The sequence below is a fragment of the Salmo trutta genome, chromosome 28 (assembly GCF_901001165.1).
Source record: "Salmo trutta chromosome 28, fSalTru1.1, whole genome shotgun sequence".
NCBI classification, from domain to species: domain Eukaryota; kingdom Metazoa; phylum Chordata; class Actinopteri; order Salmoniformes; family Salmonidae; genus Salmo; species Salmo trutta.
Genome location: NC_042984.1, coordinates 42,782,126 through 42,797,116, shown reverse-complemented (window position 1 = coordinate 42,797,116; position 14,991 = coordinate 42,782,126). Strand labels below are relative to the sequence as shown.

At 41.3% G+C, this 14,991-nt stretch overlaps 1 protein-coding gene across 2 annotated transcripts in view; it reads right to left on the bottom strand.

Annotated features, from left to right (window-relative positions):
• The window catches only part of LOC115166300 (semaphorin-3F), a 106,491-nt gene that overhangs the window by 68,576 nt on the left and 22,924 nt on the right, over positions 1 to 14,991 (bottom strand). The gene's annotated exons all lie outside the window — the stretch shown is intronic.

Sequence of the window (14,991 nt, the reverse complement as noted above, 5' to 3'; positions counted from 1 at the left end):
GACGTCAGAAAACTTGATGATTGAGTTGGAGACGTGCATAGCCATGAAGCCATGTGTTAACAGGGAGTACAAGAGGGGGCTGAGCACACACCACTGTGGGGCCAACGTGTTGAGGATTTGGCCTAAATGCCAAGCGTCACATCTGGAGGAAACCTGGCACCATCCCTACGGTGAAGCATGGTGGTGGCGGCTTCATGCTGAGGGGAGGTTTTCAGCAGCAGGAAATGGGAGACTAGTCAGGATCGAGGGAAAGATGAACAGAGCAAGCTCCAGAGAGATCGTTGATGAAAACCTGCTCCAGGGCGCTCAGGACCTCAGACTGGGGTGAAGGTTCCCCTTCGAACAGGACAATGACCCTAAGCACACAGCCAAGACAATGCAGGAGTGGCTTCGGGACATGTCTCTGAATGTCCTTGAGTGGCCCAGCCAGAGCCCGGACTTGAACCCTATCGAACATCTCTGGAGTGACTTGAAAATAGCTGTGCAGCAACGCTCCCCATCCAACTTGACAGAGCTTGAGAGGATCTGCAGAAAAGAATGGGAGAAACTCCCCAAATACAGGTGTGCTAAGTTTGTAGCATCATACCTACTGTAAGAAGACTAGAGGCTGTAATTGCTGCAAAAGGTGCTTCAACAAAGTACTGAGTTAACCTTTCTGGCGCAGGCGTTCCGCTAGCGACCCACCTCGACAACATCCGGTGAAAATTCAAAATACAGAAATAGTCATAATAAACATTCATAAAAATACAAGTGTTATACATCTGCTTAAAGATTAACTTCTTGCTAATCCAGCCGCTTTGTCAGATTTCAAAAAGGCTTTACGGCGAAAGCATACCATGCGATTATCTGAGGACAGCACCTCGCTTACAAAAGCATACAAACATTTTCCAACCAAGAAGAGGAGTCTCGAAAGTCAGAAATAGTGATAAAATTAATCACTTACCTTTGAAGATCTTCATCTGGTTGCAGTCACAAGAGTCCCAGCTACACAATAAATGTTTGTTTGTTTGATAAAGTCCATCTTTATATCCCAAAAACTCAGTTTTGTTATAATTAATCCTCAGGTTGTAAATTGTCTAAATAATCAATAATATTTCAACCGGACAATAGGGTATTCAATAGAAAGGAAAAACGACAAAGGGCACGCACTCGGTCACGCACGCAAACCAGCACTGCATGATTCTACAGTCCACTGACAGAAAGGTCTCATTCGTCTTCATTTTTCAGAAAACAAGCCTGAAACAATGTCTAAAGACTGTTGACATCTAGTGGAAGCCATAGGAACTGCAATCTGGGTCCTAACCCATTAGATACTCTATAGCATTCAATTAAACTACCCACATCAAAAAAATCCCACTTCCTGGATGGATTTTCCTCAGGTTTTTGCCTGCCATATCAGTTCTGTTATACTCACAGACATTATTTTAACCGTTTTTGAAACTTTAGTGTTTTCTATGCATATCCTAGCTTCTGGGCCTGAGTAACAGGCAGTTTACTTTGGGTACGCTTCTCATCCAGAGGTCGAAATACTGCCAAGCCATAAGAAGTTTTAAGGGTCTAAATACTTACGCAAATGTGATATTTTTCATTTTTTTTATACATTTGCAAACATTTCTAAAAACCTATTTTTGCTTCATCATTATGGGGTATTGTGTGTAGATTGATGAGGGGAAAAAACGATTAGAATAAGGCTGTAACGTAACAAAATGTGGAAAAAGTCAAGGGGTCTGAATACTTTCCGAATGCACTGTATATCTGGACAACTGTAATTTGATCCAGAATGCACTAAGTATACAAACTTTAATTTGACCCAGAATGCACTAAGAATACAAACATCTCAGAAGTTCACCACAGGTGAAACAAAGACTAAAGAGTTTGCACAAGAGAGCAGAAGTTTACCCAGGACTTTGAGTGTTTAGTGTCCATAAAGAATGTTGATACATTTCCAAAAGCCACCATTCATAGTAATCCTCCTGCTCTTGGTTTCTCTGTTTTGTATAACCAGGCTTATGGAGGTAATTTTCTCATAAAGGCACATTCCTGGAAGGAGAACTGTGGATATGGATGGTAAAAATAAAAGCATACAATAAGTGGTTCATAAGGCTTTTGGATCCTTCCTGCAGATTTCAAGTGCAGATTAAGAGCTGGTTGAAGTAACAGATTGCATATGGTTTTCTAGGGCACATGGTCACAGGGGAAATGGAAGGAGGTGCCCAAGAGGCCATCTCTTGTGTGTCACCATGCATACTGCATCTCCAACAGTACAGGGCCCATAGAGATAAAACTAGTGTTCGATCTCTATGACTGGGCCCTTATTTCCCCTCCCATTCTTTGCCACATCATTCATTCATGAAAGTATATTGATGAAGACTGGGATCATATCAAATGGGGTTCTCCGTGCTTCAGCAAACAATAGATTCACAGAAGAGGGGTTCAACAACCAAGACAGAAGTTAAAAAAGAATGGCTTGCCCAGGAAACTCTTCCAACTGTACCTATGTGTTTCCATCTGGAATAAAGTCTGAGACAAACATGATTATCTCATCTCTGACTGGTGTTTTGAGTACTCTAACGCTAGGAACCTTGAATTAGTCAAACTGTAGAAATTGTTACTGTATTTCACTGCCTCCAAGTCAAATAGCATCAGTTTAAATAAATCGAATCAAAATGATATGTCCTGTGATCCCTCTGAGGGTTTCCATCTTTGATTTGATCATGTGGACGTCGAGCATTCCACAAGTCAACTTAATTAAACACAATAAAAAGACAAAGGCTGGAATTAAACATTGCATATTTTCCTCACTGTGACTCAGACTAGAAGTGTTACACAGTTCAGCAAGCTTGGCCTTGAGTTTTAGCCTAAAGTTCTCTGGTTTTGTCTACCCTAACATCAATCAAGTGAAGCTCCTGAACGCTAAGGGAATGCATGCCACAGACACTGACCATAGAAGAAACCTTGTAGGAGCCTGGCAGTCATGGCTAGTCAGTCTAGTATTTAGCTGGGGGAATGTGACTTCGGATCATGTGAGTGCTTGGCCAGCGATTAGTGCCTGATGTTGGTCTGTGGTCATCCCTACACTCTTAGAAAAAAGGGTTCCAAAAGGGTTCTTCGTCTGGGGGTTCCATGTAGAATCCTCTTTGTAAATAGCACCTTTTTTTCAAAAAGTGTAGGGCTGTTACGGTGACCATATTGTGGTCATGACCACAGTTAAATTCCACGTAACCGTTTAGTCATGGTAACTAGGCTTCTCCAAAACTGCCCTCTGATGCTGCTGATGGTCATTAGTAGCCCACTAAACTTGCTAACTGCCAGTCGCTAATGTTCTGGTACACAACAATTGCTTGTCCCTCTAATCACTCTGACATCAATGCAAATCAAATCAGAAATCAAATCAAACACTATAAAGGCCCATGAGACATGAGCTCATGTTGCGCAACATTTCTATAGGCTTTGCAATTGTGACAAAACAGAGCTTTGATGGCCTCTATTAAAAAGAGTAGGATCCCATCAGCATTCTATAGGCTAAGCCTACTATATTTATTTCTCAACTCTCCTAATATTAAGTACATTGCTTCACTTTACAACATGAGTATAGCCTACCTGGCTGACATGAAAATGAACAGTGGGAAAAGCGTCCTCCATATGCTAATTAAGTGCATAGATGACGTGTTTTTTTCCCCCTGCACCTGTTCCGACAGGTGCATGATAACGGTCCATTTTAAATCAAAACTAATTTCACACATATATTATTTACTATTTGTAAAGACAATATTAAATTAAGAAAAGTCTGACGGGTGACAATATCACTTGTGAATGATGTCTTATCACTTGTGAATGATGCCCAGCATGTGCAGTAAGGCAAGAAACAGCACGTCTTTTTTTGCAAGTTTTTCGAATCATTTAGCATAGCCCCATAGGACTATATGTTTTGATAAGGTTTATATCACAACTAAAGTGGAAAAATAACTCAAAACATAGTCTATAGGCCTAGGACCTGTGGAACACAGTTAGAGAGCACATAGCCTACAGAGCCTAGTGAAACGTGTTCTTATTAGCCTAGTCATTGCGAAATCGCATGTAAAAGCAGAGTTTTGACTGGCCACCATTTAAAAGAGGATCCCAGCTTTCAGCTTCTGCTATATTTATTGCTCAATTCTTAAAATTAAACACATTATTCCACAATGACTGACCTTCATGTCTTAAAGTAATGATGGACTGTGGTTTCTCTTTGCTTATTTGAGCTGTTCTTGTCATAATATGGACTTGGTCTTTTACCAAATAGGGCTATCTTGTGTATACCCCCCCCCTCCCCCCACCTTGTCACAACACAACTGACTGGCTCAAATTCATTAAGGAAAGAAATTCCACAAATTAACTTTTAACAAGGCATACCTGTTAATTGAAATGCATTCCAGGTGACTACCTCATGAAGCTGGTTGAGAGAATGCCAAGAGTGTGCAAAGCTGTCATCAAGGCAAAGGGTGGTTACTTTGAAGAATCTCAAATATAAAATATATTTTGATTTGTTTAACCTCTCTGGGCCAGTGGGACGCTTGCATCCCACCTACTCAACAGCCAGTGTAATCCCGTGGCGCGATATTCAAATTCCACGTAACCGTTTAGTCATGGTAACTAGGCTTCTCCAAAACTGCCCTCTGATGCTGCTGATGGTCATTAGTAGCCCACTAAACTTGCTAACTGCCAGTCGCTAATGTTCTGGTACACAACAATTGCTTGTCCCTCTAATCACTCTGACATCAATGCAAATCAAATCAGAAATCAAATCAAACACTATAAAGGCCCATACTTCAATTTCTCAAACATATTACTATTTTACACCATTTTAAAGACAAGACTCTCGTTAATCTAACCACACTGTCCGATTTCAAAAAGGCTTTACAACGAAAGCAAAACATTAGATGATGTCAGGAGAGTACCCAGCCAGAAATAATCAGACACCCATTTTTCAAGCTAGCATATAATGTCACATAAACCCAAACCACAGCTAAATGCAGCACTAACCTTTGATGATCTTCATCAGATGACAATCCTAGGACATTATGTTATACAATACATGCATGTTTTGTTCAATCAAGTTCATATTTATATCAAAAACCAGCTTTTTACATTAGCATGTGACTAGCATGTGACTAGCATTCCCACCGAACACTTCCGGTGAATTTACTAAATTACTCACGATAAACGTTCACAAAGAACATAACAATTATTTTAAGAATTATAGATACAGAACTCCTTTATGCACTTGCTATGTCCGATTTTAAAATAGCTTTTCGGTGAAAGCACATTTTGCAATATTCTGAGTAGATAGCCCGGCCATCACAGGCTAGCTATTTTGACACCCACCAAGTGTGGTACTCACCAAACTCCGATTTACTATTAGAAAAGTTTGATTACCTTTGCTGTTCTTCATCAGAATGCACTCCCAGGACTTCTACTTCAATAACAAATGTTGGTTTGGTTCCAAATAATCCATAGTTATATCCAAATAGCGGCGTTTTGTTCGTGCGTTCAAGACACTATCCGAAGGGTAAAGAAGGGTGACGCGCCCGACGCGTTTCGTGACAAAAAAATTCAAAATATTCCATTACCGTACTTCGAAGCATGTCAAACGCTGTTTAAAATCATCTCTCTCGTTGTTTTCGTTCAAAGAGAGAGAAAGTAAACATGGTGTCGGCTCGTGCACGCGCCTCCAGTCTCATTGTCCTCAGATCGACCACTTACCAAATGCGCTAATGTTTTTCAGCCATGGCCTGCAAAGCCACCATTCATCGTTCTGGCGCCTTCTGAGAGCCTATGGGAGCATTAGAAAATGTCACGTTATGCCAGAGATCCCCTGTTTTGGTTAGAGATGATCAAGAATGGCAAGAAAAAGTCAGAGAGAGCGCTTCCTGTTTGGAATCTTCTCAGGTTTTGGCCTGCCAAATGAGTTCTGTTATACTCACAGACACCATTCAAACAGTTTTAGAAACTTTAGGGTGTTTTCTATCCAAATCAAACAATTATATGCATATTCTAGTTACTGGGCAGGAGTAGTAACCAGATTAAATCGGGTACGTTTTTTATCCGGCCGTGCAAATACTGCCCCCTATCCCCAACAGGTTAACACTTTTTTGGTTACTACATGATTCCATGTGTTATTTCATAGTTTTGATGTCATCACTACAATGTAGAAAATAGTAAAAATAAAGAAACTCTTGAATAAGTAGGTGTGTCCAAACTTTTGACTGGTACTGTATATTCCTCATATTATAATATAAAATAAGTAAATGGAATTCTAAGCAAATCTTGTCTGCTAAATTAACTAGTGTAGCCCACAGCCATATGGCATAGCCAGATCAGGGCCTAACATAAGGACAACTCAGAATATGCTATTCTGTTCTTCTGAAAAAGGCTACATTTTCTTCGTATCATGTTTCTGTAGACTAAAATAAATAATGTATTTATTGTGATGGTGTAGGCTATATTAAATGGATTTATTTGACTTTTTAAAATATTGTCTGCATCAATGGCTTGTAGACTATGTGTGGCAGCCAGGAAATTCTAAAAGTGTTTATGTTAATTAACAGTAAATTACCGTGAGACCGGTAGTTAATTGCGTGACAATCACCGTCTGACAAAATTTCATGACCGCTACAGCCCTAGTCGTCCCCATGCAGCACCTCTCCACACGTGCCGGCTGGGGGACAGGGCTGTCAACGTGAGAGCTCATTAGCACGGCCTCTTGGAAAGAAAGCTGTGACAGGCTTGGAGGGCGACCCCAGGAGGGACAGTGACCGCCAGCGCGGGTCATGTTTCCACATCGTCTACAAAAAAACCTACGAATTATTTACCCAAGCCCAACCCTTGCCGTTGGTGCCATCTCCTGCAACACCGGGTGGGTCTCTCTCTCTGTCTTTCTGTCTCTCATTCTCTCTCTATCTCTGGAATGGCAACAGCACATGCCATATATAGTGCCTTCAGAGAGTATTCATACCCTTTGACTTATTGCACATTTTGTTGTGTTACAGCCTGAAATCTAAATTGATTAAATATATACAAAAAATTACACATCTACACACAATACCCCATAATGACAAAGCTAAAACATGTTTTTAGAAATGTTTGCAAATGTATTGAAAATTAAATACAGAAATGTCTCATTTACATATCTCATAAGTATTCACACCCCTGAGTCAATACATGTTTGAATCACCTTTGGCAGCGATTACAGCTGTATATTTCTGGGTACGTCTCAAAGAGCTTTTGCACACCTGGCATGTACAATATTTGCACATTATTATTTTCAAAATTCTTCAACCTATGTCAAATTAGTTGTTGATCATTGCTAGACAACCATTTTCAAGTCTTGCCATATATCTTCAAGCATATTGTCAAATGTGCTCCCTCTCCGGCCTCTAGGTCACCAGGCTGCTCGTTAGGGCGCACACGTGTCACCAGCGTTTGTGTTTCTTGTTTTGTTCATTTATTTATTAAATGTATTCACTCCCTGAACTTGCTTTCTAAGCGTACATCGTTACACATATTTAAGTCAAAACTGTAACTTGACCACTCAGGAGCATTCACTGTCTTTTTGGTAAGAAACTCAAGTGTAGATTTGGCCTTCTGTTTTAGGTTATTGTCCTGCTGAAAGGTGAATTCATCGCCCAGTGTCTGGTGGAAAGCAGCCTGAACCAGGTTTTCCTATAGGATTTTGCCTGTGCTTAGCTACAATCCATTTCTTTTTATCCTGAAAAACTCCCCAGTCCTTAACGATTACAAGCATACCCATAACATGATGCAGCCACCACTTTGCTTGAAAATATGGAGAGTGGTACTCACTAATGTGTTGTATGTTTGAGGCAAATCCAATAACACTTTGTATTCAGGACAAAAAGTGAATTGCTTTGCCACATTTTTTGCAATATTACTTTAGTGTCTCGTTACAGACAGAATGCTTGTTTTGGAATATTTTTTTATTCTGTACAGGCTTCCTTCTTTTCACTATGTCAATTAGGTTAGTATTGTGGAGTAACTGCACTGTGTTGATCCATCCTCAGTTTTCTCCTATTACATCCATTAAAACTCTGAAACTGTTTTAAAATCACCATTAGCCTCATGGTGAAATCCCTGAGCCGTTTCCTTCCTCTCCGGCAATTGAGTTAGGAAGGTGCCTGTAGCTTTGTAGTGACTGGGAGTATTGCTACAGCAACCAAAGTGTAATTAATAACTTCACCATGCTCAAATGGATATTCAATGTGAGACTTTTTTTTATTTCTACTCATCTACCAATAGGTTCCTTTCTTAGCGAGGCATTGGAAAACCTCCTTGGTCTTTGTGGTTGAATCGGTGTTTTGAAATTCACTGCTCGACTGAGGTACCTTACAGATAATTATATGTGTTGGGTACAGAGATTTAAGCACTATTATTGCACACAGACTGAGTCCATTCAACTTCTTATGTGACATGTTAAGCACATTTTTACTCCTAAACTTATTTAGGAATACCAAAATAAAGGGGTTGAAAACTTATCAACTTTTAGCTTTTCATTTTTAATTAATTTTCAAAAAATCTAAAACATAAATCCCTTTTGACATTATGGGGTATTGTGTGTATGGGGCCAATGACAAAAAATCTCAATTTAATATTTTGAAATTCAGGCTGTAACACAAAATTTTTTGGAAAAAGTCAAGAGGTGTGAATACTTTCTGAAGGCAATGTAGATCATAGAATAATGAAAGTCAATCAAATACCCCTGTGAAACTTTTACTACTACAATGCTGTATCACCTATCATGATCCGTACAACATTGAAGATGGCGCCGATAGATAAGAGCTGTGTTCGAATTCTCATACTAACATACTGTATACTACATACCTAATGAGTACGTACTACATACTATTAGTTCATTTTAGTATTCTGTAAACAAACGGTATCCTTTCAGTTGAGCGTACTAGCGCTACGCCTGCCTACTGGAAGTTGATGCTGTTGCTTTGCAACCTCTTGCTAGCTTGTTAGCATAACAAATTACTAGCTAGACATTTCGGTGTGTTCATAAATTCAATCTGGAGTGCCAAAGTGCGCTTTGGGAATTCGTAAATTCAGAGCATTGCCATATTGTCCGTTTGTAAATTCAGAGCGTTTCCCTCTCGGAGCGTTCAAAGCCCATACTGGAAGCTCTGGCCAAGGTGTAGGGTTGATCCGAGCGTACTGACCGTCACAACAGTCAGAACGCCTCCCCCATTTCTCCTTCACCGAAATCCAGATAGTTGATGTTCTGAAAGAGCTGCAAAATCTGGACCCCTACAAGTCAGCTGGGCTAGACAATCTGGACCCTCTCTTTCTACATTTATCCACCGCAATTGTTGCAACCCCTACTACTAGCCTGTTCAACCTCTCTTTCGTATCGTCTGAGATCCCTAAAGATTGGAAAACTGCCGCGGTCATCCCCCTCTTCAAAGGGGGAGGCACTCTAGACCCATACTGTTACAGACCTACAGTTGAAGTCGGAAGTTTATATACACCTTAGCCAAATACATTTAAACTCAGTTTTTCACAATTCCTGACATTTAATCCTAGTAAAAATTCCCTGTCTTCATTCAGTTAGGATCACCACTTTATTTTAAGAATGTGAAATGTCTGAATAATAGTAGAGAGAATGATTTCTTTCATCTTTTATTTCTTTCATCACATTCCCAGTGGGTCAGAAGTTTACATACACTCAATTAGTATTTGGTAGCATTGCCTTTAAATTGTTTAACTTGGGTCAAATGTTTCGGGTAGCCTTCCACAAGCTTCCCACAATAAGTTGGGTGAATTTTGGCTCATTCCTCCTGACAGAGCTGGTGTAACTGAGTCAGGTTTGTAGGCCTCCTTGCTCGCACCCGCTTTTTCAGTTCTGCCCACACATTTTCTATAGGATTGAGGTCAGGGCTTTGTGATGGCTACTCCAATACCTTGACTTTGTTGTCCTTAAGCCATTTTGCCACAACTTTGGAAGTATGCTAGGGGTCATTGTCCATTTGGAAGACCCATTTGCAACCAAGCTTTAACTTCCTGACTGATGTTTTGAGATGTTGCTTCAATATATCCACATAATTGTCCTTCCTCGTGATGCCATCTATTTTGTGAAGTGCACCAGTCCCTCCTGCAGCAAAGCACCCCCACAACATGACGCTGCCACCCCCGTGCTTCACGGTTGGGATGGTATTCTTCGGCTTGCAAGCCTCCCCCTTTTTCCTCCAAACATAACTATGGTCATTATGGCCAAAAAGTTATATTTTTGTTTCATCAGACCAGGGGACATTTCTCCAAAAAGTACAATATTTGTCCCCATGTGCAGTTGCAAACCGTAGCCTGGCTTTTTTACGGTGGTTTTGGAGCAGTAGCTTCTTCCTTGCTGAGCGGCCTGAGTTTGAAGGTAGGTCTTGAAATACATCCACAGGTACACCTCCAATTGACTCAAATGATGTCAATTAGCCCATCAGAAGCTTCTAAAGCCATGACATACTTTTCTGGAATTTTCTAAGCTGTTTAAAGGCACAGTCAACTTAGTGTATGTAAACTTCTGACCCACTGGAATTGCGATACAGTGAATTATAAGTGAAATAATCTGTCTGTAAACAATTGTTGGAAAAATGACTTGTGTCATGCACGAAGTAGATGTCGTAACCGACTTGACAAAACTATAGTTTGTTAACAAGAAATTTGTGGAGTGTTTGAAAAATGAATTTTAATGACTTCAACCTAAGTGTATGTAAACTTCTGACTTCAACTGTATATCTATTCTACCCTGCCTTTCTAAAGTCTTCGAAAACCAGGTTAATAAACAGATCACCGACCATTTCGAATCCCACCGTACCTTCTCCGCAATGCAATCTGGTTTCCTCGCGGGTCATGGGTGCACCTCAGCCACGCTCAAGGTCCTAAACGATATCATAACCGCCATCGATAAAAGACAATACTGTGCAGCCGTCTTCATCGACCTGGCCAAGGCTTTCAACTCTGTCAATCACCATATTCTTATCGGCAGACTCACCAGACTTGGTTTCTCAAATGACTGCCTCGCCTGGTTCACTAACTACTTCTCAGATAGAGTTCAGTGTGTCAAATCGGAGGGCCTGTTGTCCGGACCTCTGGCAGTCTCTATGGGGGTGCCACAGGGTTCAATTGTCAGGCCGACTCTTTTCTCTGTATACATCAATGATGTCGCTCTTGCTGCTGGTGATTCTCTGATCCACCTCTACGCAGACGACACCATTCTGTATACTTCTGGCCCTTCTTTGGATACTGTGTTAACAAACCTCCAGACTAGCTTCAATGCCATACAACACTCCTTCCGTGGCCTCAAACTGCTCTTAAATATAAGTAAAACTAAATGCATGCTCTCCAACCGATCGCTGCCCGCATCCGCCTGCCCGTCTAGCACCACTACGGTTCTGACTTAGAATATGTGGACAACTACAAATACCTAGGTGTCTGTGTGACTCTAAACTCTCCTTCCACACTCACATTAAGCATCTCCAATCAAAAATGAAATCTAGAATCGGCTTCCTATTCCAAAACAAAGCATCCTTCACTCATGCTGCCAAACATACCCTCGTAAAATGTACTATCCTACCAATCCTTGACTTCGGCGATGTCATTTACAAAATAGCCTCCAACACTCTACTCAGCAAATTGGATGTAGTCTATCACAGTGCCATCCGTTTTGTCACCAAAGCCACATATATTACCCACCACTGCGACCTGTATGCTCTCATTGGCTGGCCCTCGCTTCATATTTGTCGCCAAACCCACTGGCTCCAGGTCATCTATAAGTCTTTGCTAGTTAAAGACCCGCCTTATCTCAGCTCACTGGTCACCATAGCAGCACCCACCCGTAGCAAGTGCTCCAGCAGATAAATTTCACTGGTGATCCCCAAAGCCAACTCCTCCTTTGGCTGCCTTTCCTTCCAGTTCTCTGCTGCCAATGACTGGAACGAATTGCAAAAATCACTGAAGCTGGAGTCTTATATCTCCCTCACTAACTTTAAGCATCAGCTGTCAGAGCAGCTTACCGATCATTGTACCTGTACACAGCCCATCTGTAAATAGCCCACCCAACTACCTCATCCCTATTTTGCTATTTATTTTTTTGCTCCTTTGCACCCCAGTATCTCTACTTGCACATTCATCTTCTGCACTATCTATCACTCCAGTGTTTAATTACTAAATTGTAAGTTTTTCGCCACTATGGCCTATTTATTGCCTTACCTCCCTAATCTTACTACATTTGCACACACTGTGTATAGATTTTTCTATTGTGTTATTGACTGTATGTTTGTTTATCCCATGTGTAACTCTGTTTTGATTCTGTCGCACTGCTTTGCTTTATCTTGGCCAGGTCGCAGTTGTAAATGAGAACTTGTTCTCAACTGGCCTACCTGGTTAAATAATGGTGAAATATAAAATAAAAATAAAAAAGCACACAAACCTATTTCCCCTCAGGAAACTAAAAAGATTTGGCAAAAAAAAGTCCTCTGCATTTTACTCATCCTCCTCTCCAAGTTGGTAGGCCTGATCACCGACAACGACGAGACAGCCTATAGGGAGGAGGTCAGAGACCTGGCCGGGTGGTGCCAGAATAACAACCTATCCATCAACGTAACCAAGACTAAGGAGATGATTGTGGACTACAGGAAAAGGAGCCCCGAGCACGCCCCCATTCTCATCGACGGGGCTGTAGTGGAGCAGGTTGAGAGCTTCAAGTTCCTTGGTGTCCACATCAACAACAAACTAGAATGGTCCAAACACACCAAGACGTGAAGAGGGCACGACAAAGCCTATTCCCCAACAGGAAACTAAAAAGATTTGGCATGGGTCCTGAGATCCTCAAAAGATTCTAAAGCTGCAACATCACAAGCATCCTGACCGGTTGCATCACCGCCTGGTACGACAACTGCTCGGCCTCCGACCGCAAGGCTCTACAGATGGTAGTGCGTACGGCCCATTACATCACTGGGGCTAAGATGCCTGCCATCCAGGACCTCTACCGCAGGCGGTGTCAGAGGAAGGCCCTAAAAATTGTCAAAGACCCCAGTCATTGACTATTCTCTCTACTACCGCATGGCAAGCGGTTCTTGCCATGCGGTAGGAGCAAAAGGCTTCTCAACAGCTTTTACCCCCAAGCCATAAGACTCCTGAACAGGTAATCAAATGGCTACCCAGACTATTTGCATTGTGTGTGTCCCCCTCCCAACTCAACCCCTCTTTTACGATGCTGCTACTCTCTGTTTATCATATATGCATAGTCACTTTAACCATACCTACATGTACACACTACCTCAATTAGCCCGACTAACCAGTGCCTGTATAAAGTCTTGCTACTGTTATAGCCTCGCTATTGTTATTTTTATTTTTACTGTTGTTTTTATTTCTTTACTTATCTATTGTTCACCTAAAACCTATTTTTTACTTAAAAATTACACTGTTGGTTAGTAAGCATTTCACTGTAAGGTCTACACCTAATTGTATTTGGCGCACGTGACAAATAAACTTTGATTTGATTTGAAGCTAACTGGTTAGCTACTTCCATACACAAATAAGAGAACACCTCACTCTGACCATTTTACTCGCCTTAGCAGAGCTGGTTAGGCTGTTGTCATGTTATCCAGAGCATTGGTGACTGTAACTGTGCTGCTAGCAACAATTTAATTATGCTTTTTTGACGGACGTTTACTGACACCGGCCATATTCAATAGGTGTTGAGCGTTCGGAAATTCAGCAGTTATTCTGCGCTCTGGCACACTCAGACGAGAGTGCTCTGAAATCGGAGTAGATAGCCAGAGCGAATTTATGTCCATTGAGAACGCACAACGACTATACCACTTAGCTAAGAATGACGTGAATAATCAAGTCATTAAACGATGGGTAGTTAGTTAGATAGCATATAGTTAATATACTGGCAAGTTCAATGTATTATTAGCCAACTAACATTAGGTAGCTAGCTAACTAGCTAGCTAACCTACTGCTGTAATGATATGCTATGCGGTTCGTAAGGATAGCGTAGCCAACAAATTGTCAGCCAATGTGTAGCGTAACTTATTTGAAAAGTAATTACTTTATTACATTGCTCAACATTTTCTTAACATTTGTCATAATTAGTTAAAGCAATGAATTTGTATCCGCTCTCGTCAGACTTCGGCTGCATATTTTCCGCCATTTTCTTCAAATCTACAACTTTCCTGAACTGACCCTTTGTTTTTACCCCCCAAGGCAATTCCACTTATCCCAGAGACTGCTCCAAGATGCCGCTAGCAGAGATGAGGTATTCAGAGTGGCCTTTTAGTCTGACTCAGGAGGAGTGCATACCATCCACCACGAGCTCAGGGCGAGGATCTTCTTCCAGAGAGACATCAGGGACTGTAACATACTCTGTTTCACGGAATCATAGCTCAATCCTGATATACCAGCCAGCCAGCTGGGTTGTCAGTACATCGCATAGACAGGAATAAAGACCTCTCCGGGAAAAAGAAAGGTGGAGGTGTATGTTTCATGATTAACTACTTATGGTGTGATTGTGGTAACGTACAGAAACTCAAGTCCTTTTGTTCACCAGATCTAGAATACATCACAACAAAATGCCGACCGCATTACCTCCCGAGAGAATTCGCTTCGGTCATCGTCACAGCTGTGTATATTCCCCGTCAAGCCAATACCATGACGGCTCTCAAGGAACTACACTGGACTTTGTGTAAACTGGAAACCGCATATCCTGAGGCCGCATTTATTGTAGCTGGGGACTTTAATAAAGCAAATATTATAAAAAAAACGGTACCCAAGTTTTATCAACACATTGACTGTGCCACTCGCGTATCAAAAACTACAAATACCTAGGTGTCTGGTTAGACTGTAAACTCTCCTTCCAGACTCACATCAAGCATCTCCAATCCAAAGTTAAATCTAGAATTGGCTTCCAATTTTGCAACAACGCATCCTTCACTCATGCTGCCA